Source organism: Mastomys coucha, unplaced genomic scaffold (genome assembly GCF_008632895.1).
Source record: "Mastomys coucha isolate ucsf_1 unplaced genomic scaffold, UCSF_Mcou_1 pScaffold22, whole genome shotgun sequence".
Taxonomy (NCBI): Eukaryota; Metazoa; Chordata; class Mammalia; order Rodentia; family Muridae; genus Mastomys; species Mastomys coucha.
Genome location: NW_022196905.1, coordinates 8,396,350 through 8,418,621, shown reverse-complemented (window position 1 = coordinate 8,418,621; position 22,272 = coordinate 8,396,350). Strand labels below are relative to the sequence as shown.

The following is a 22,272-nucleotide window of genomic DNA, read 5'->3' as shown; positions in this document are numbered from 1 at the left end:
CTCTCTCCCCCATCTCTCCCCCACTCTCTTTCTCTCCCTCTCTCCCTCTGCCTGCTGATCAGGATCTAAAGCTCTCAGCCACAGCTCCAGCACCATGCCTGCCTGCTTCCTGCCAGTATGAACATGAACTCTAAAACTGTAATTAAGCCCCCAAATTAAATGCTTTCTATTATAAGTTGCCTTGGTAATGGTGTCTCCTCACAGTGACAGAACAGTGACTAAGACTCTAGCTGATATAGTAGAGGACTGCAAATTCAATCATCAATAGGAGGAGAGGACCTCGGCCCTGTGAAGATTCTGTGCCCCAGTGTAGGGGAATGTCAGGGCCAATAAGTGGGAGAGGGTGGAGTGGCAGGCATGGGGAGGGGGGAGGCAACAGGGGTTTGTTTTTGTTGTTTTTGTTTGTTTCTTTGTTTTTTTTGAAGGGGAAACTGGGAAAGGAGAAATTTACATGTAAATAAAGAAAATATCTTTAAAAAAAAAAAAAGACTCTAGCTGAGGTTCTTTCTCTTGCATGAACAAACTGCAGAGGCCCAGGGCCCAGCACAGCAAACCAGACTCCAGGCCTTTAAGCCTATGTGATGTTTTACCATACAAAGCATATCCACAGAGTGTCCACAATGAAACACAAGTGTAAACAGAGACAGATGCTCTTGTTCTCATTATGAGAGGCTCTTCTGTCTGACAGCTCAGTTGACATGGTACAAATTTAAGGTAGGTACCTGGGTATTGCTATTTTGTAGATGAGAACTCTGAGGGCATGAAAGGTTAACTCCCATCTAAAAATGTTCTAAATGACACAAATCAGATATTGAATTCCCAGCTCTGGCTGGCTTCAAAGTCAGTGCTTTCCCTACCTTATATAATTATCAAAGAATTGTGATTTATCCCTAGTTAGCCTGGGCCAACTGCAACTCTGTCTAAAAAGAAATTGTGATAGGTTCACTGGGAAGTTTTAGCTAGACAACTATAAAGGATGACCAGATTTTGAAATAGTAATAGGTATTTCTCAGGTCCTTCTCCATGCAGTAAGAATTCTCTCACAAGATCTCCCTCCAATACAGCCCCTTCAGTCACTCAGGAATGGTGAGCCAATCTAGATAGTATCAAAAAGTAAGGTCTTTGATGTGTGTGGCAGAAATCTCACATGGCCCAGGTAATCCTAACTCTACATGGTCTTGAATGAGAAGAGCGAATTATAGATATCCAAGATAGTCTTTCCTACCTCATGAACAGCAATTTAATATAAATGCTTACAGGTTATACAGTCCAATGGTCTTACTTTCTCAAGGGACATGCCTAATGGCCTCTTGTCTGTTACAGGCAGAATCAGAGGATTAATATTCTTTTTTTGAGACAGGGTTTCTCTGTATAGCCCTGGCTGTCCTGGAGCTCACTCTGTAGACCAGGCTGGCCTCGAACTCAGAAATCCACCAGCCTCTGCCTCCCAAGTGCTGGGATTAAAGGTATACGCCACCACCTCCCAGCTAATGTTCTTATCTGTACATTTTCCTCTCTAAACATTAAAAGGGATCAAAATATCCTACCCCAAGAATCTACTCTGACAAACGGATTGTTCTGAATTGAAGGTAACTGAGAATCATCAGATCCCTTGTTGGAGCTTCTTCTATCTGATTAAAACAAAAAAATCTTCTGAGAAACAAGGACCGTGGGAGAAGACAAAAAGTTGGCATAAAGTACAGGAGCTCGGACTGACTAACCCATGCCTACCGCTGTTCTTCCTGTTACTAACTGCTCCTAGGAGCTTCATTTATTAGCCTTTCATTAGAACTTTTCAAATCTGTGAGGTTTCAGTTCCAGTTTTCAGATTTTTGTTTTGGGGTGTGTGTGTGTGTGTGTGTGTGTGTGTGTGTGTGTGTGTGTGTGTGTGTGTGTACATGTACAAACACATGTGGAAGCTAGAGGTCAACCTCTGCTCTTGGTCCTCAGGACATTCACTCACAGATCTGCCTGCCTCTGCCTCCTGAGCACTGGGCTCAAAGGTATGTGCCACCATGCCTGGCTGAGATGAACATTTTTATATAGTACTTCTGAGTGACAGGCAGGACTTTTCTCCCAGTGCCTGACCTGTCCTACTTAATTAACATCATGTACCCCAGGCCCAGAGATGCTCTTTTTTTGTCTTTATGGCTGACTCACAGTCCATAATGACACGTATCTCCCTCAGCCACTCATCTGTCAACAAGTACTTAGGTTAGCCTCTTTAACACACTGATGTCATTTCCTTTGGATCATATGATAGAGCTACTTACTTTTTTTTTTTTTAAGTAGGTACATCAAAAATAGTTATTTTGAGGTGCAGAATGGGTTTAAGTATAGAATTTGGAGGGGGCACAATTTAGTTAATAACAATGTCCAGTGATAAGAGGTCTTGGGCTGATCAAGGGTCTGGTGTTTGTGGACAATATGATAATGTCAACAATCTCATACTTAATTCTTAGTTTCCTGAACATACTATGCAAATAAGAATAAGTAGCTAAACCAAAAATAAGAAAACAAACTCAAAACACACACACACAGCAACTGGCCAGTGCTACCGCATTCTTACTGACCTTTATTTTGAAACATTATTTAACCTGAGTACTACCAGAATAAAAGCTGCCAGGAAGAAAATTAGAAAATGGCACAAATGAGTTCTCTATCCCCACTGATCTTGTTAATGCCTTACATGCATGCTGTCCCCAAGTCTAGACTCATGTTTTTGCATGCCATTCTCTAAGAGAAAATGTGAGTCCGAGCGAAGGAGAGTGAAGTCAGACAGGCTCACTGGCTCTGCCTGTGGCAAGCTTTTGGAGGCAATGGGTAGAAGGTGGGCAGAAAGGAAATGGTATCTCTGTTTTGAGGGTGTGTTCTGACATTGGTTGGTACTGGGCCTTTGTTCAAATACGGTGATCAGCTCTCACATTAATGTGATGTTTTATAGACTGGAAACCTTTTCACATGCATGATCTCATTTGGTCCTTTAACAGTCCCTGGTAACTGGGGAGAGACAAAGCCGGAAGTGAGCAGCTCTGTAGAACTGCAGAATCCCTTCCAGCCCAAAGCAGATGGTTTGAACTAAATCTAGCAGAATCTGTCAGAAAACACAATTGATTTTATGAGCTTTGATATAGTATAATCCCACTGATAGAAAATTAAGATTTTTGTTTACTTAAAACTGTCCACAGTTCTATAAGCTGGAGTTTCAAAGATAAGGTCTATGTGAAAGGCAGGCAAAGGCAGCCAGCCAGCTCCTAACTGGGGAAGATCCAAGATTCTTTTATGGTCACCACCATTCATGTAATAGATACTAACAGTTTTGGAAGTGGAGGTAAGAGAACAGTATGTGGGTATGGGACATCAGGGCTCATTCTTGCCCCTGCAAGAGAGAAAAACTACAGAGAAAGAGAAACCAGGAGTGAGGACATAATTCAGCTGGCAGAGTGCTTGCCTAAGGGGAATGAGGCCCTGGCTTTCACTGCTAGTGCCACATAAACAGGATGGCAATGAACACCTGTAATCCCAGCACTGAGGAAGTAGATGCAGGAGGATCAGAAGTTCGTCACCCTCCACTATACAGGGCTAGCCTAGGCCACACAACATCCTGTGTTCCCACTACCCCCTAAAAAAAGAGCAGTGGGGAAGACAGTGGGAAAATGCTAATGAATTTGAAGTTCAGAGGAAGACAAATTCATGTTTAAAATAATAAAGCATGATAACAAGACTAAGCAACAAAATGCTATCTATATACCTTACTTCACACTGGTGAGGATCATTTTATCCCATTTCACAGAAAGATAATGAGTAATCTGTGTAAAGCCACAGAAGTAGTAAGTAAAAAAATCACTTTAAAATACACATCTGGCCAGGCATAGTTGTTTATGCCCATAACCCCAGCAATAGAAAAGCTGAAGCAGGAAAGTCACCATGAATTAGAGGCCAACCTGGACTACATACTGACTTCAAGATCAGCCTGGGTTACTGAGAAAGACCTTGTCTCAAAACCAACCAACCAACCAAACAACCAACCAAACAAACAAGCTCAGGTCTGGCTGGCTTCAGAACCTAAACACCTGGTCATTTCACAACCTCAGCTTATATTTATACATTTATAGATAATGTAAATTCCATCATTGATAGTTAATAATGTATCCACACTTGAATACTGGTTTTGATTCTGTTAACTTTAATAAAGACTCAAAGGAAAGTTTGGAGTTGCTTATATGATACTCAAAGTCCTCCACCAATCACTTTATAGGGAGTCGAGGGTTTAGCTGAGGTGGAGCACTTGCCTAGCAAGTGCCAGCTCATGGATTTGGTTCCCAGAATAGAAGGAAAAGGAAGAAAGGTTAGGGGTTGATAAAAGGAAGGAAGGAAGGAAGGAAGGAAGGAGGGAAGGAGGGAAGGAGGGAAGGAGGGGGAGTAGGAGTGAGGAGGGAGCTGTAGATGAGCATGTCCTGGCTGTAACTCTGAGTACAGGAGTAGTCATTTCATGGGGAGAAAGCACAGCATAGTTAGTAAGGGCTTGGAACCCAGGCTGCAAATAAATAAACTCAGTCCTGTGGCTTTTTATCCTGACTCCTGTCGGTACAAAGGTGGAAGGGTAGGAGGATTGGCTATATAGACGCTTGTTATCGTACTCAGCAGAGGAAGAAGAAAGGTTACCTTTGTTGTTCTATGAACCAATGTTTCAAACTTCTAGAACGACATTTCTTCTCACATCGTCCTAATTTTACACTAGTAAAATACCTGCTTGAACCTGGGTTTCTTTTCATCAGTAGTCCCAAGAATTGTCAATTTTGTCGTGTTATCTAAGAAAATCAAATTACTTAAAAAAAAAATCAGATCAGGTACTTTTGGAATGTGAGAAAATAAATACATTAAATTCTGAACTTAAATTGTTAATAGCTTTCATCTTTGACCCACATCTATCCTCCAACTAAGCCAAGGGTAAAGAGGAGAAAGAACCTTTGATAATGTCTTAATCACAGAATCAAGGCTTGACTGACAACCATGTGAAACACAGAACAGGCAGCTCACACATACACTATTATAAATAAAGACAAACAGTCACATTCCATTTATCTATCACCTATCTGTCTGTCTCTCCTTAATGGCAGGGAGCAAACCCAGGCCCTCATGCATGTGAGGTTAGCACTGTACCTCTGAATTACATCCGCTGGCGTTAGGACATCACACAGGCAACAGCATGATCCACAGGCCTGGTGCCAAGACAACAGCCACCATATTCCCAGAATCCACTTGGCTCACCTCCCACCTTTACCTGACTTATGTTATTATCCATATATATAAGAGGAACGCCCCCACCTCTGTCTCTGTCTCTCTCGCTTCCCCTCTTCTCTTTCCACTGCCACCTGTCTCTCTCTCTCTCCCAATAAACCTCTTACACAGGGAACTGTTTTGAGCCTAGTGTGCTGTGTCCAGACGAGAGCCACTATTCTAACACATTAACATCTCCAGCCCAATTCTTACATTTTTAAGAAATTTCCAGATTCTACCTGTCAAGTAAGCCGTCCCTCGGAATGTCTAGAAAACTTAATGATCTTGTAATGAAGACAACTACCATACTCTCTTTGACTGTACTGCTCTCTGTATGTGTGCATACCTATAATACTAATGCCCAGTGAACACAGGCTTTGAAACTACACCAATCTAAACCAATATTCCACCAGTTTACAGCTGTCTTAAGGTTAACTGGATTGTAGTTTCTGAGCTTGTAAATCCACGATTTTAAATAGGTTTAACTGCTATGGCTTCTGACTTTTACAATGATCTTCCTAGACTGACTCAGCATTCTTGAGAAGTAAAACTGTGCCCTACACCTGTCTTATTTCACCATGGTTGCTCTTATCCAGCAAGATAAAAATTATATTGCTTACTTACATACTATTTCTGATTTGTTTTCAAAGGAAAAAGCTAAGTACCTCATGTGGGCACACGCGGCCTCTGTGGTCTGGTCTGGTCAAGGCCTGGGGACAGCCTGAAGGCAGCCTCATCTGGCTGCCTCTGATACCCTCCCCACTCTGGGGCTGCCAGGGTTAAGTCAGGAAGCACACATGGCCAGGGCAGCACAGGACAGGAGTCTGATGGGGCAGAAACAAGCAAGGCTCCAGGCTCCAGTTGTCAGTGACCTGCTGATGGGACACAGGTCCCAACCCAGTTCTTGTCTGGCCATCACTGCCAACCCTTAGGAAGGGAAGAGCCCCCAGTCTAAGCATTTTTCTTATAGTCAAACTGAGAAATAACTCTACTAGTCAACAATGCACAGGAAGCGCAGGGACTGGCAGTTTGGATGGCATTCAGCTTCTTCACCCCAGCTGGCAAGCAGAGCCATCCCAATCCCTTGCTTTGCTATGATGACCTTATCATCTCCACTCCTCAGAAACTCCAGGGATGTTATTCAGTTCACATTAAATCATCCCCTGTGTCAGAGACTGGTGTGAATAAAACAAGGGCTGAAGTCTTGAGTGTGGAAGTACCACCCTTGAGGCGTGGGGTCAAATTTATTTATTTTTATGTTATTAACTCAAATGTTCCATCATTTCAAATGAAAGCTAAATACTCCTTGTGGCAGGGGGTGGTTAAGAAATAAAAAGAGCCAAGCAGTGGTGGCCCATGCCTTTAATCCCAGCACTTGGGAGGCAGAGGCAGGTGGATTTATGAGTTCGAGGCCAGCCTAGTCTACAGAGTGAGTTCTAGGACAGCCAGGGCTAGACAGAGAAACCCTGCTCAAAAAAAAACAAAAACAAAAAACAACAACAACAAAAAGAAATAAAAAGAAACAAAAACCTTCTTATATCCCTCATTTAGAGCTGTGAAGGGCCTTAAGCCAAGCTATTTTGGGTTTGTATCTGTAATCTGAAAGAAAAAAATTCAAATGCATAGCTTGTATCTTCATCACTGAAGAGTAAAATACTAAATATGAACATTTAAAGGAAACTTATAGGGATAGTTCAGTGGCTGCTCTTCCAAAGGATCCAGGTTCAATTCCCAGTACCCACATGGCAGCTCACTCCTGTCTATAACTTCAGTTCTAGAGGAACTAACAAACACCCTCACACAGTCACACATGTAGGCAAAACACTAATGTACATAAAATAAAAATAAATTGAAAAAAAAAAAAACCAGAGCACTTGCTGTTCTTGCACAAGACTAGGTTCTGTTCCCAGGACTCACGTGGTGGCTCACAGCCATCCACAACACTCCAGTTTCAAGGGATCCAATGCCCTTTTTTGAACTCTGCAGGCATCAGGTACAAATGAGGTGTGCATATACATGCAAGCAAAGCACTCAAATACAACAAGTAAAATAATAACTCTAAATAAAACAGTTTTATAAGAATTTCTATACTTCTGTCACAGAGCAAGGGACCAGGGTGGAGAGACATTACAATAGTTGTATTTAATTTAATGTCTACCAGAGGCTAAACCTAAACACATAATGAAGAAAGATGCTACACACAAAGGTGCTCCTACCCTATTCCTTAAACTGCAATGACTCAATGGAAATTGCCAGAAATACATATATGCTTTTGCAAATATATTTAATGTGGGAGAGTAGCTCTTTTCAGCTGCCGGTGCTATGTTAAAATATTACATTCTGACATGCTGGCACCTGCTCCTGCAGTCCTGTCTTTCAGTTTTCCCAGAGCATAGGAAAAAACACTTCCTGGAAGTTCTATCTACCTATAAGACCCATCTTCCAAAAGATTAACTCCCAGGAAGAAAAACTACAGTTGCAATCACACCCAAAGACCTGGTGAGATCTGGCCCAGGACACTATTCATCTCTAGGTTCATTACCATACCTGCCCCCTCCCCCTGTCCCACATGCAGAATGCTTTCCTCTCTAACCTACCTTCACCGGTCTTCCCTGGCCCCTGTGAAAAAGGTTTTTATGCCTCAACCATCTGGTCCGTCTTTGAGTTTTATACACACAGACACAGACACACACATACAGAGATAGAAAGACAGACACACGTGCGCTCCCACGCACATTCACACACACGCACACTCACACACACACTCACTCACACACAGCCATCCTCTGTCTCTGCCTTTTAACTGCTAGGCAATAGGCTGCTGTCATGTCTGTCCAGCTTTCATGTGGGACAGGCCGCTGTATCCTATATGCCAAGTGTCTGGCTGTTATTCTGCCTCTCCATCCTGTCCTGAGCTATACACTTCACCAGCCTCTTTCCTTTAAAAGAGGCACTCTTCTCTTAATAATGAGAAACAGTCACATGAAAGACTCCTGGAACCTAAAATTGTCATCCATAAAAACAAAAACAGACAAACAAAAAATTGTTCTCACATGAGGAAAGGCACTGACCACTGCACCTGACCACTACTGCATCCAACTACTGCATCCAACTACTGCATCCGACTACTGCATCCAACTACTGCATCCGACTAATGCATCCAACTACTGCATCCGACTACTGCATCCGACTACTGCATCCGACTACTACATCCGACTACTGCATCCGACTACTGCATCCGACTACTGCATCCGACTACTGCATCCGACTACTGCATCCGACTACTGCATCCGACTACTGCATCCAACTAATGCATCCGACTAATGCATCCGACTACTGCATCCAACTAATGCATCCAACTACTGCATCCGACTACTGCATCCAACTAATGCATCCAACTACTGCATCCAACTACTGCATCCAACTACTGCATCCAACTACTGCATCCGACTACTGCATCCAACTACTGCATCCAACTACTGCATCCGACTACTGCATCCGACTACTGCATCCGACTACTGCATCCAACTACTGCATCCAACTACTGCATCCAACTACTGCGTCCGGCAACAACAGAGGACAAACAGCAAATTCCTGTTTTTACAGATTTAATTCCCAAGAGCTTTTGGAGCTTCTAAGAGTCTTTCTCTTTGCAAGGATCAGACAACTGTGTGTTTATTTTCCCCATCATAATAGAGGTCTTTAACAAGACCACCCACTGGACTAAAATATTAAGAACTGGAAAAGAAGCCAGGCAGTGGTGGCGCACGCCTTTAATCCCAGCACTTGGGAGGCAGAGGCAGGCGGATTTCTGAGTTTGAGGCCAGCCTGGTCTACAGAGTGAGTTCCAGGACAGCAAGGGCTACACAGAGAAACCCTGTCTTGAAAAACAAAACAAAACAAAAAAACCAAACCAAAACAAAACAAAACAAAAAACAAACAAACAAAAAGAAAGAATTGGAAAAGGCCTGGTTCAACCGTAAGGAAACTGGCAAGGTCTCAGGACTAAACAGTAAGACCTCCTTCCCCTTGAGAATATGTATTTTCATGTTTTCTGTTCTGAAAAGTAGTAAAATGTGGTAGTTTGAATAAAAATAGCCCCCATAGGTCTACAGGGAGTGGCACTATTACAAGGTGTGGCCTTGTTGGAGGAAGTGTGTTTCGGTTCTCTTTCTGCTGCCTGCTGATCCCCAGGTACAACTCTCAGCTCCTTCTTCCTCACCACGCCTCCCAGAACTCCACCAGACTCCCGGCCATGACAATAATGGGCTGAACCTCTGAACTGTAAGCTAGCCCCAATTAAATCCTTTCCGTTACAAGAGTTGCCGTGGTCGGTCATGGTGTCTCTTCACAGCAATAGAAACTCTAAGACAGAGTTTCCATTTACCACTTGTTTCTCTCACTTACGTCCTCTAACCACGTGAAGACATAGAAGTCTATAGCCTCAGACTGTTATTACAAGTTAATAAGGTAGTATTCCCAATCATTCCCACCTGTAGCACAGACAGACCCCAGCACCTCTGTAAAGCTCTGAGCTAAAGGGACTTGAAAGCAAAGGTACTACTGCTTGGGGCATGGAATATGCCACCCCCAAACTGACGGTAAGACCCAGTGTATGCCATTCTAAAATATGCCTCTTTCACATAAACTTTAAACTCAGAAGCCCTGGAAAACCACATAGTTGTGGGGTTTCCAATTAACTAATTTGCATGTGTGTTTAACTGCACCATAGCTGAAGTCAAGACAACAATATAGAAGTCAGTTCTCTGCTTCCATGTGGATCCAGGAACTCACATGCAGGTTATCAGGCTCAGTGGCAGGTGCCTTTACCCACCAGCCCTGAAAGATGATGCTTTTATAAGGACAGTTTACATTTACAAAGGAAATCTCTTCTGGAGGATGGAAAGACGATCAAATCACTACAGATTTGGATTTAAATCTGCATAGTAAATCTAACATTTGTTCTATGTACGTTTCCTTGGCTGCTTTTAGACAGACCTTTTCCTACTTCCTTCTTTGTTTCGGAGAATAAAATGGGTTTTAGACCTTGTTAAGATCAGGCTTGTGCCCTGCCTTAAGTTACTTCATATTCTATAAAACTGGCTTTTTTTTTTTTTTAAGATTGTGCCTTGCCCTGAGAGACTCCATTTTATAAGCAGCTTTTGAATCTATTCTGAATTCAGAAGCACCTTGATGAACAGGTGTCCAGGACCACCCATGAGGCCCTGACTGATAAATAACTCATTCCTAATAGTACAAGGGATGCCACTCTATAAATTTATTGATGTAAACTGGGCCCACAGGAGGACACAGGCATACAAATCCTATCAGGAAACCAGGTCTGAAAACTTACTGGACATACCAGATCAGGGAAAAGGTGTAGTTCCCTCACTTGGACCCCATAAAGAAAAGGACACATAATGCTGCAATGCAGGGTCCCCCATGAACCTGTCATCGAAACACCCAGTGTGTATGTCAAAGGACTGAGCAGTAAGCTCCTGACTCTCCTAGGAGCTTCAGTTGCCTTGAGCCTCACTGAGGACATGGCCTGCCTGAATGCTGTCTGTCGGTCCACCCAGTTAACCATTGCATCTGGCCAGCCCTGATCCTTGTTTCTGTAGCTGCCAACATTTTTAACTCAATTCTGACTCTCCAGCCTGACTCTGAGGTGGCAACCTTCTGCCTCTACCTAGCACTTCAAGGTGGTAGGATTCCAGGCGTGTGCGCTATGCCTGTTTTTGCACGGAGCTGAGGAGCAAGCCCACGGTCTGGACATGCTAGGCAAGCATTCTATAAGCTAGGATACACCCCTAGCCCAGACTTGGGTATTTATACATTTCTTTCTTTTCATATTTTTCTTAAATTCTTTAAAAATATTTTGAGATTTTTTTCACACATGTATACATGTGTGCCATGTGTGTGGTTGGTGCCCATGGAGGCCAGAAAAGGCTTGTCAGATCCCTTGGAATTGGAGTTACAGAGGGGTGTGTGCTTTTATATGTGCACAGGCAACAGAACCCAGGTCCTCTGCAAGGACAGACACAGAACTTAGTTCCTAAGCCTTCTCCCTAGCCCCTTTTTTACTTCTTTTTAATTGTTGTTGCTGTTATAATAATGACTAAAGTAATACTTCTGACCATCAGTGGAAACATGATATTCTAAACTGCCACTACCATCCCCCAAATACAAGGTCAAATATTACAAGACTAAATATTACTGCCCTTTCCTGTAAATTAATCTATGGGCCTGTCAGTCACCTGGACAGGAAACCAATCTGTAGGAAGCTGTCCCAGAAATTTTAAGAAGTAATATTATGCCTTAAAAAAAAAAAAAAAGTAAGTAAATAAATCAGGCCAATGGGGTCTTTGTCCGTCATACATCCTTACCCATGAGAGCATCCCAGGTTTTAGCCTGTCTTCTATACTGCACACATTGTGTCTCTTCTGAATTCACTTGACAGAATACAAAGACTAGGGGACGAAGAGGAGATCTAGAGGAGATCAGAAAGATCTTTGCAGAAGAGCAAAGAGAGGGAGGCAGCAGAGCTGCTTTTCACAGTGCAAGCAGCACTATGCATCTCCCTCAAAACAGCTGTTGCTCCTGCAGACCCTGTAGCACTGAGGAAGAAGGTCCTTCTACAAGGTACCATGTGCCAGAGACACAGGGACCCCTGCCACATCAACGGTTCAGCTCCACACAGCTCAAGGCCACTACCCATATACTCTGTCAAGGCAAATTATTCCTATAGCCCTAAAGGGGAAAGCAGACCCCAGACAGGCCACAACATGTAACCTGGGGCAGTCACTCTGAATGTAAGGATCACAACACCCCAAGTCACTATCACTTCTAGACTGGAGAACCAGCTTTAAACAAGGCAGTCTCTGTCCCTTTCCCACTTTAATTCGGGAAAAGAAAACAAAATAACTTTAAGAGCAATTTGAATGCATCATGCTCAGAATTGTTCAGCAATAGTAGAACAATTTTTTATTTCATGAGGAAATTGTTAGCCCCTTCCCAAGTAGTTTATTAAGGGAGTAAGGGAGGTTGAGTGAATTACAGCTAGAAGCTGACCCAGATACAAAATTCACATTACTGTCTATCCTCCAGAGTCAGCGCCAGCACTGCTGTCCTTTGCTAACACACAAAAGCAAGATGACATCATTTGCTGGGAGATAATGAAGACCTAGTGTAAAATTACAGAACACAAGACAAGAAATCAGAGATCTGGGCTCTGCGTCCAGTTCTACCTCTTAATACTCATGGGAATTCATGGGTCACTTAAACTTTTTGGAGCCTGACATTCTTCATTTATCACATTTCAAAGATTTTTTTTTTTAGAAAGTTTTAATGATGCAATAAAAGAACATGAAAATATTTAAAACACCGACAAAGGTAACTATAATTCCATAATCAAATATTGACAGAGATTCAAATAAGCACACATACAAGATAAGTCACCACATATATACCCACCCCATCTCCCAAAGCTTACCTTTTGGAGGAAATGAATCCTCCAAAGAGCCCTTTTCAGTGATAACCGTTTACCTTGCTGAGCCCAAACCACACTTTTTGACAAATATTTTATTGGGATTAAGGAGATTGTTCACCCAGTAAAAGTGCTCGATGCTCAAACATGAAGACCTTCGATCCCCAGCAGCCAAGTAAAAACCAGGTGTGTGAGCCAGGTGGTGGTGGTGCAGACCTTTAACCCCAGCACTCGGGAGGCAGAGACAGGTGGATCTCTGTGAGTTTGAGGCCAACCTGGTCTATAGTGCAAGGTTCAGGACAGCCAGGGCAACACAGAGAAACCCTGTCTCAAAGGAAAAAAAAAAGCCATGTGTGATGTTAACTTCTATATACATACATACATACATACACACACACACACACAACTTAAAATGTTTCATCTTGTAAAAATATATCCTATGATAGTTTCATGCACCTGTGTGTGACACATTCTGCCACATGAACCCTCCCTCCCTCTCATCCCTCCAACCATGATCTGACTCTCTCTCCCCCCACCAAGTCCGTATCCCACTTTGAAATCTTTTTGTTTTTTAAAATTTCATCTTAAAAATAAAATGATTTCATTTCTTGATATTCCCTGACATAATTAAATATCCTTATTTCATGAGTTACTTTTTTTTTTTTTTTTTTTTTTTTTTTTTTTTTTTTTTTTTAATCAAGACAGGGTTTCTTTGTGTAGCCTTGGCTGTCCTGGAACTCACTCTGTAGATCTGGCTGGCCTCGAACTCAGAAATCCACCTGTCTCTGCTTCCCAAGTGCTGGGATTAAAGGCATGCACCACCACTGAGTTACTCTTGATTTGTATCTGTGAGGGAGAATTCAGTTGAAGACTCCTTTCTTAGCTATTAAGACGCTGATTTCTAAGCCATGTAGATAACTTCTCTTCTTACAAGTCGGCCCCTCTGTTTTCTTGGATGTCTCTACAGCCGCCATCTTTAATTCAAGTGCCTGTGGGGCAGGCAGGCCCAGGGGTGTTAAAGTTGAGCAGTAAGGGAGAAGGTGATGAACCGTTGAGGAAGGGAATGAGCAGACATATTTAAAGGGATGACCATGTTTCACTTCATCTGATTATTTATAGAACAGTGAGCTTGATGAGGAATGAGAGGCAGGGAGACAGGTTTTGCAGCTGTTTCCCACGACCACTCAGGACATATGAACACCATGGTCCATAGCCAATAACATCCCTTCCAAGTTAGACAGAAGGTGCCGATCATGCTACAGACCCCCTGGGATGTATGAGCACCAATGTGCTGACATTCTCTGATACAACGGTGTAGCTGATGGTCTGTAACCCCCTTACAAACCACTTGGTCAGTGTCTGATAATATCCTCTGATGTAGACAGAAGGCACTCATCTTGCATAAACACATCCTAGGCCTTCCTGGGATTTACCAATGCAGATCAGCCTGAAGCTAAAATGGACCACACACCTCCACGTAAAGGAGCAGGTAAGAATAGGAAGAGGAGTTACTCCTCTAACCAGATGAGTATCTAAATGCCCCCAGAAACCTCTCATCTGCAGACCTCTCCAGTGAGGCCTGCCAGAAATGCTCGTACTGTACCCAGCAGCTGGCATTTGCACTGCCGAGCCCGCCTGCTTCTTCCAGCCCTAACTCAGAAATGGGAACACACTCTTCCTCACGTTTCCTGGTGGCTGCTAAAGATATCTGGCCTGTTACATTCTTTTAAATCCCAATAAAATTGTCCTGTAGTTTCCTTCTTTTGAAAAATCTTTTGTTAATGAGGTTGCAAAAGGGGACTGGTAAGACTGGTCAGTAGTTAGAGCACTTGCTACTCTTCCACTCTTGTAGAGGACCCAGGTTTGGTCCTCAGCACCCTCACAGCAGCTGTGTGCAACACCAGTTCCAGGGGGATACAGCACTCCCTTCTGGCTTCCATGAGCATTACACATACCTAGTAGATAGATAGATAGATAGATAGATAGATAGATAGATAGATAGATAGATAGATAGTATGTTTGTATATATAGATATAAAAAGGCTGAATTGTTTATTTTAAAGAATACTTATTGACACTGATACATAATTTGTCAATTTGTGCTTTGTGAAGTAAGTACTAAGCTGGGCCTTGCAACCTAGAGATGGAAAATAGGACACATTAGGCTGAATAATGAACAAGGAACTGGAGCAGAACTGCACCTGAAAAGTTGTGGGGAGGAAGCAGGGTAGATAGACTAGTTTACTGAAAGACTAGATTCGTTAAGAGAAGTAGACCATAGATGGGAAAACTGTCAAAGACAATGAATTCTAGCGTGAAGCTTGTGTTTTCTTTAATCCCTCTCCCTCTCCCCACCCCGTGTGTGTGTGTGTGTGTGTGTGTGTGTGTGTGTGTGTGTGTGTGTGCACACACGCGCGCACACGTGCGCGAGTGCTTACACGTGCGAGCACAAACACATACTCATACACTCATATCATGGTGCATGTGTGACAGTCAAGGACAACCTTAGCTCTGAGTTAGTCTATTTTGTTGATGATTATATTATAGTCTTTGCATTTTTGGCATGGCTTAATGTTAGCCTGTGTAACACAGAGCTCTGAAAGTTCCCCAATGAATGCTAGTTTAACCAAACACACAAAGTCAATCCTGCTGGCACCCTGGTAGTTAGGCTTTCAAAGCAAATGTTAAGTTCTACAAGGCAATTTCATGCTAATCACTTTGCATACTTAGAATGGCCCATTGTCAGGCTCAGCTGCCATTTGGCAAGAAGTTGACTGCTAAGCTTGTAACAGTCTACAGCCAGGAAAAAAAAATCCCAGAATCCACTGCCATCCTTATTTATCAAGACATGCCTCCTGTGTGTGTCTCATGTTTCAACCTCAAAGTCATTTTCATTTTCTTCTGCCACACAGGATTCCAAAGCTATCAGGCTAGTTGATAATAGAAAGGTTCCTGGAGACGAACGGCATGGGGAATGGAAGTAGGGATGTTTCATTAAGACCAGCAACACATAACTATTAAATTTAAGTATTTTACTTTTCAGAGAAAATATCTTAGAGAACAAAGTTAAAGAGCCATGTATGCATCACTAAAAAATGTACAGCTCATTATAAGGCAGTGAGGTAACTGTTAAGAGGCTAAATAAATAGCATGATCATGTTAAAATTAAGGGAACAGTAACTTGTGGTATATTCAGGATGGTACAGAGCTGGGGGAAAGACCAGACGTAGGAGACTGACGGAAACAAACACAAAGACTTGGATGTGAGTGCAGTCTGCAGGCAAGAACCTGGGGCTGCACAGCCTAGGAGACCATCAAAAACTGTTGCTATACTTAGGTATCTTTCTCACACATGAGCAAGCACACTTCCCAGAGCCTCTGCATCTGCTCTCTGCCTTTCAGAACACTTCTGTGGTGGTGTTGTGCTACTCTTCAGAGGCGTGGCCTTGCTGGAATAGGTTGTAGCCTGGTTGGAGGAAGGGGTGGGCTTTGAGGGCTCCTGGTGCTCAAGCTCCTCTCCCTGCAACAGTCTCTCCTAGCGGCAATGGGATCAAGATGCCCAACATTCACCATGAACTACCTGGATGCTGCCATGCTTCCTGCCAGGATGATAATGGACTAAACCTCTGAACCTGTAAGCCAGCCCTAATTAAATGTTGCCCTTTATAAAAGTTGCCTTGGTCATGGTTCACAGCAATGAAACCCTAACTAAGACAACTTCTATGACATACAAATGGCTAATGATTACTACCTGAGCTAAACTCTGTGGGGCCTCTCAGTTACAGCTCTCTTCACCATCTTACAGCTTTCTTCTATTAGTAACTCAAATTCTAAACCATTTATCACTTAAAAGCTAAAGCTACTCATGGAGCTCACACCTATGAACCCAGCAGTTGGGAGGCAGACACCAAAAGATCAGGAGTCAAAGGCCAGCTTCAGTCACATATTAAGTTTGAAGTCAGGGTGGATTACATAAGACTTTGTCCAAAAAAAGCAAACAATCCAAAATTCAAGATAAAAGTGATTATGTCTTTTTAAGCAGTGCTTATTACACCAAGCTGTGTCACAAATGCCTGTGTGGCCTGTGGCTAAGCCACCCTCATTCAGGCTTCTGTTCATCTAACAAGCTGAGCAGAGCTGCAAAGCTGGCAGAGTTTGCTGTCCACACAGCAGGAGCATAGGGAAAGTAGGTTCTTTTGGGTTGCATAGAGTAGGTTTAGGACTGCTATAACAAAATACTGTGGGCATGTATACAAAAGAAACTTAGTTCTTACAGCCCTCCAAACTAGCAAGTCTGATGCTGATGCTGAGGGCACACACCTCTAGCACCATCACTAGTCACGTGGTGCTAGTGTAAAGTCAAGAACACTCTGAAAGGCAGAGGGAACTCAGATCTTTTATAATGGGGGCTAACCCTTCCAGAGAACAGATCTTCATGATCTGAAACATCCTTGGGTGCTGCGACACTGGTGATTAAGATTCCAAGCCATGGTTTGTCCCACCACAGACATTCAAGCCATAGCAGCAGGGCAGGCCATGACATGTCTGCTGTCTCTAAGAGCAGACAATGAAGCTGCCTTGAGAGCTGGTAGAGTTGATGGCCACTTACAAGCAGCAAGAGTGGAAGGCTAGTTAGCAATAATAGGATTACACTGAAATTTTCCCAAACTGGCATGCACCCCAATCTAAGAAAACTGCCTAGGTTTGATACCAGTGGAATCCCTAACTGTTTCCCTTCTAAGGGAGTTCGTGCATTTTTTTTTTAAATACACTCTCATTAGAGCTGGAAGAATATTTTTGCAGCATGATTGGGCCTGTGTTTGATTCCTAGTACAAGAAAAGAATAAATATAATCTCTTCTATCAAAAAACTAAAGTTTCAGAGACCTGATGTTTGATTTTTCCAGGAATTTGTGCTTTTATAATAATGTAAGTCATGGTCAAATTTAAGAAATTCTATTTAGCTTTAATTTCTATATGCTACTATATAATCTATAAATTCAGCATAAGCAAGGAAGGTGAAAGACAGCAAGGATTTCAGTTTTGACTTAAATTTGAGCAGGCAGTTCAGCCAAGACTATGAAGATCAAATGCTTTCTTAGTGATCTGAAGAAGTAACACTGTCAATGGTCTGTATGGCTGCTTCCTTCCTGTGCCTACTTCCTGACCCTAGTAGATCGCCCTGTAGGACTTGCAGGTAGATCAGTCTCCTGCAGGCAGCTTCTGACTTGTCCATGTTGGGGTGAACTTCCTAGTGATGAAACTGCCTTTTGAGTTAGCCATGTTCCCGTGGGTAGCCCCAATGGACACATCCATTCGCTGAACTGTACTCTGGTGGTATTGTTACTTTGGTCTGTTGGTAGTTCTCCACATGAGGTGAGTAGAGTTTGCTAGTGTTTTCTAGGAAACTTGAACACAACAACTACCAGTCTTTAATAAGATTGAGACTTAAGACAATACAGTTAGCTATTTGTAGAACATGACTTAAGAAAATACCCCTATATTAGATTGTTTACATGCAGAGATATCTCTTTATTCAAAAGGTAATACTATAAACAACCAGTATCTCAACAAGGTTTGGTTCCTAAGTGTACTGTCTACACTAAGAATGCTTACAAGAAGGTGTTATTTACAGTGAGGGGACTTGTGTGATAATAAACAGTGTGTGGTGTTTTTGTAAAGCCTTAAATGATTCTGAAGCACCCTCACTGACAAGGCACTCATTAAAATGTTTAGCTGGGCACAAAACACACAGAATTTCACTTAGAAAATTTCAAGCTCTGCAGGGCAGAGTATCATAGCTGATGAAGTTCACCCAAGTGCAGTTACCTCTAATTGAAAAAGGGTGTGACTATAGTATAATAAACTATGGTTCTATTAAAAACACTGGACTGCAAAGATCTAGAAAGAAAACTGACACACTTGTCATAAATCATTCCCACCTTTGCTTTTAACTCCATGTGTAGCTCATCTCTCATCTCTTTAAGACCACAACTGCTTCTGTAAATTGGGGTAATAGCATTTGCCTCACCACTTCAGAGGTAATTTGGGGATTATGAAACAATATTCTCTAAGGCCTTTGAAAGTCACAGATGAAAGGTCTTAATTATCATTGAGCAGCACAATTATTCTGACACCAGTTTTCCTAATCAGAGTTTTCTAAAGTTTATGCTTAGAAAAAGCAACCAACACAAACAAAAAATTAAAATATAAATCAGCTTATCTATACTAGATATGAGCCAGTTACAACCCATGAGATGAGATGCTGTCAAACAATGGCTCCCAGGTAAGCAACAGGAAACCACTGCAAAGGGTCTGGAGCATGTCACCAGATTATTCAAAAATCAAATGCATCATCCTTCTGTTGTGTTCTGTTTTGTTTTGAGGCAAAGTCTGAAGCTTGCAGTCATCTTTCTGCCTCAGCCTCCTAAGTGCCAGGTTTACAGGTGCAGGTATGAACCACCATGCCAGGATTACAGGTGCAGGTATGAACCACCATGCCAGGATTACAGGTGCAGGTGTGAACCACCATGCCAGGATTACAGGTGCAGGTGTGAACCACCATGCCAGGATTACAGGTGCAAATATGAACCACCATGGCAGGATTACAGGTGCAGGTGTGAACCACCATGCCTGGATTACAGGTGCAGGTGTGAACCACCATGCCAGGATTACAGGTGCAGGTGTGAACCACCATTCCTGGCAGAAGAGCCTCTTTGGGGAGGATGAGGTGGGGTTGAGACAGGGTCTTTCCATGTAGCCCTGGCTGTCCTGAAACTTGCTATGTAGACCAGGCTGGCCTCAAACTCAGGAAGGAAGACCTGCCTGCCTCTGCCTCTCAAGAGCTGAGATTAAAAGTGTGGACCACCCCAACCAGCCAGAAGAGCCTTCTTATCGGAGGTTTTGTTTTGTTTTGTTTTGTTTAAAGGGAAAGAAAGGAAAAAAGAAAGAATGTCTTTCAGTTACTTTTATTTTATGTGTGAGTATTTTGCTAGCATGTAGGTCTGTACATCACTTGTGTGGCCTGGTGCCTATAAAGACTAGAAGAGGGCTTTGTATCCCCTGGGATTGAAATTATAAATGGTTATTACTCACCATATGGGTGATGGGAACTGAATCCAGATCAGCTTGAAGAACAACCACTGCTCTTAACTGTGTAGCCATCTCTCCAGGCCCTGAATATTTTAAAATTGAAGTCTTCTACTTTCCCAACTTATGGCAATGGAAATATAGTAATCAAGGTTTAAAAAAAAAAACAACCTATAAGCCAAAGTTTTACTTATGTTTAAATTTATATCTTTCTTTATTTTTACTGTATGAATGTTTCACTTTTATGTATGTCTGTTTACCACATGTGAACTTGGTCCCTGTGGAGGTCAGAAAAGGGCATCAGATCCCCTGGACCAGGAGTTGCAGGCAGTTATAAAGCCACTACTTGGGCACTCGGAATCGAACCCGGGTCCTCTGCAAGAGAAGCCAGTGCCTCTGAGCATCCTTCCAGCCCCAGAAGCCAAAGTTTTAAGTTTTGCTATACTCAGAAGAAAATAGAAAGACACTAATTAAAAAAAAAATCAACATACTTGAGTAACTAATCAGACTGTGCCATGTGAAAAACAAAAGTCTTTACCTCCCACCTGGGAATATTTCCTGCTACACTCCTGCCTTGGTCCCCTCCTCCCAAAGGCTACAGCTTTTAAAACCTATGGAGCAAAACTTCTGTTTAAAACATTCATTTACAATGTTCTTGCCAAAGAAGTTCAAAGTTATGTTCCACTCCATAGGAGTTGGGACAAAAAGAGTAAGTTAAATGACTGTCCTGATTTTTGTACACAGAGGCCATGGAGGAATGTTGCTTGCTGCTTGCTCCCTCTGCTTTGCTCAGCCTTTGTATACAGCCCACACTCCACCTGCAGGGATGGTACTTCTCACAGTGGAGTGAGTCCTCCTACATTCATTAACAATCAAGAAAATGCACCCAGACATGCCCATGGGCTAATGCAGGCATTTCTTCAATGTAGGTTAAATTATCCAAAAATTAAGACATCAGTAAGAACACTGGCTTAGATAGAGACAGTAGGAGAGACAGACAGAGACAGTAGAGAGCCTGTGTAGATTAAAAATTGGCAGCAGGATTGGGGAGGTGGTCCAATGGTCGGGAGCACTGGCTGCTCTTCCAGACGACTTACATGGGGATGCACAGCTGTCTGTAATTCTAGTCCCAGAGGATCTGACATCTTCTTCTGGTCTCTGAGTGTGCACCATGCAGATAAAATACCCATACGAACATACACACACACAAAATATTTTAAAAGGAGGAGAATATAGTGGAGGAAGAGGGGGAGATGGAAGAGGAGGTGAAAAAAGGAGGGAGGTGGTGGAGAAGGAGGAGGAGGAAGAGAAAGTAGAGGAGGAGGAGGGAGAAGAGGTGTGGAGGAGATGGAGAAGGAAGAGGCAGAAAGGATGTCCTTCACTATTAAAAAAGGAAAAGAAAGAAATTGGCAGCAAACTTCAACCCTTCAATCAAAGCTGGTTTGCACCTGTTTTCTTTATTAATTAATTTATTTATTTATTGGTTTTTCGAGACAGGGTTTCTCTGAGTAGCCCTGGCTGTCCTGGAACTCACTCTGTAGACCAGGCTGGCCTCGAACTCAGAAATCCGCCTGCCTCTGCCTCCCAAGCGCTGGGATTAAAGGTGTGCACCGCCACCACCTGTGGCACATTCATTTGTATATCATCTATGACCACTATCAAGCTACAGTGGCAGAGATCATATGGCACACTGAGATTAAATTATTTAATCTACAGTTCTTTATAGAAAACCTGTTATTCAAGACTGCCACACATACACACACACACACACACACACACACACACACATATCTATGCCTTGCTTTTCCATATCACAGAGAAATAAACACCTCAGCATAGGATTGGAGAGATGGCTCAATGTTTTAGAGAATTGACTGCTCTTACAGAGGACCTGGGTTCTATTTCCAGAACCCACGAGGCAACTCACAACTACCCGTAAGTCTAGTCCCAGGGGACCTAACAGCCTCTTCTGGCTTCCACAGGCACCAGGCATACACACATTCATACATGCAGACAAAACACCAGTATTCATAAAAATTTAAAAGCAAAAGCAAAATAGCATCACAACATTTTGTTGTTGTTTGTTTTTGTTTTTTGAGACAGGGTTTCTGTGGGTAGCCCTAGCTGTCCTGGAACTCACTCTGTAGACCAGGCTGGCCTCGAACTCAGAAATCTACCTGCCTCTGCTTCCCAAGAGATTAAAGTGCTGGAATCAAAGGCGTGCGCCACCACTGCCTGGCTACAACATTTTTTAAAAGTACATAAGCTTTTAGAATTTATTCTTTTGTGCAGAGAATACTATATCCAATTCTCAACTCTCATCCTGGTGACAACTTATGTTAAAGTGATGAAAACATTAATTTTGAGATCCAATGATAACTATGACTGTCTGTCTGCCTCTCTCTCTCCCTCTCTCCCT

The 22,272-nt window shown here is 42.6% G+C and overlaps 1 protein-coding gene across 5 annotated transcripts in view; it reads right to left on the bottom strand.

Annotated features, from left to right (window-relative positions):
• Positions 1 to 22,272, bottom strand: part of Commd1 (copper metabolism domain containing 1) — a 99,833-nt gene that overhangs the window by 970 nt on the left and 76,591 nt on the right. The window lies entirely within an intron of this gene.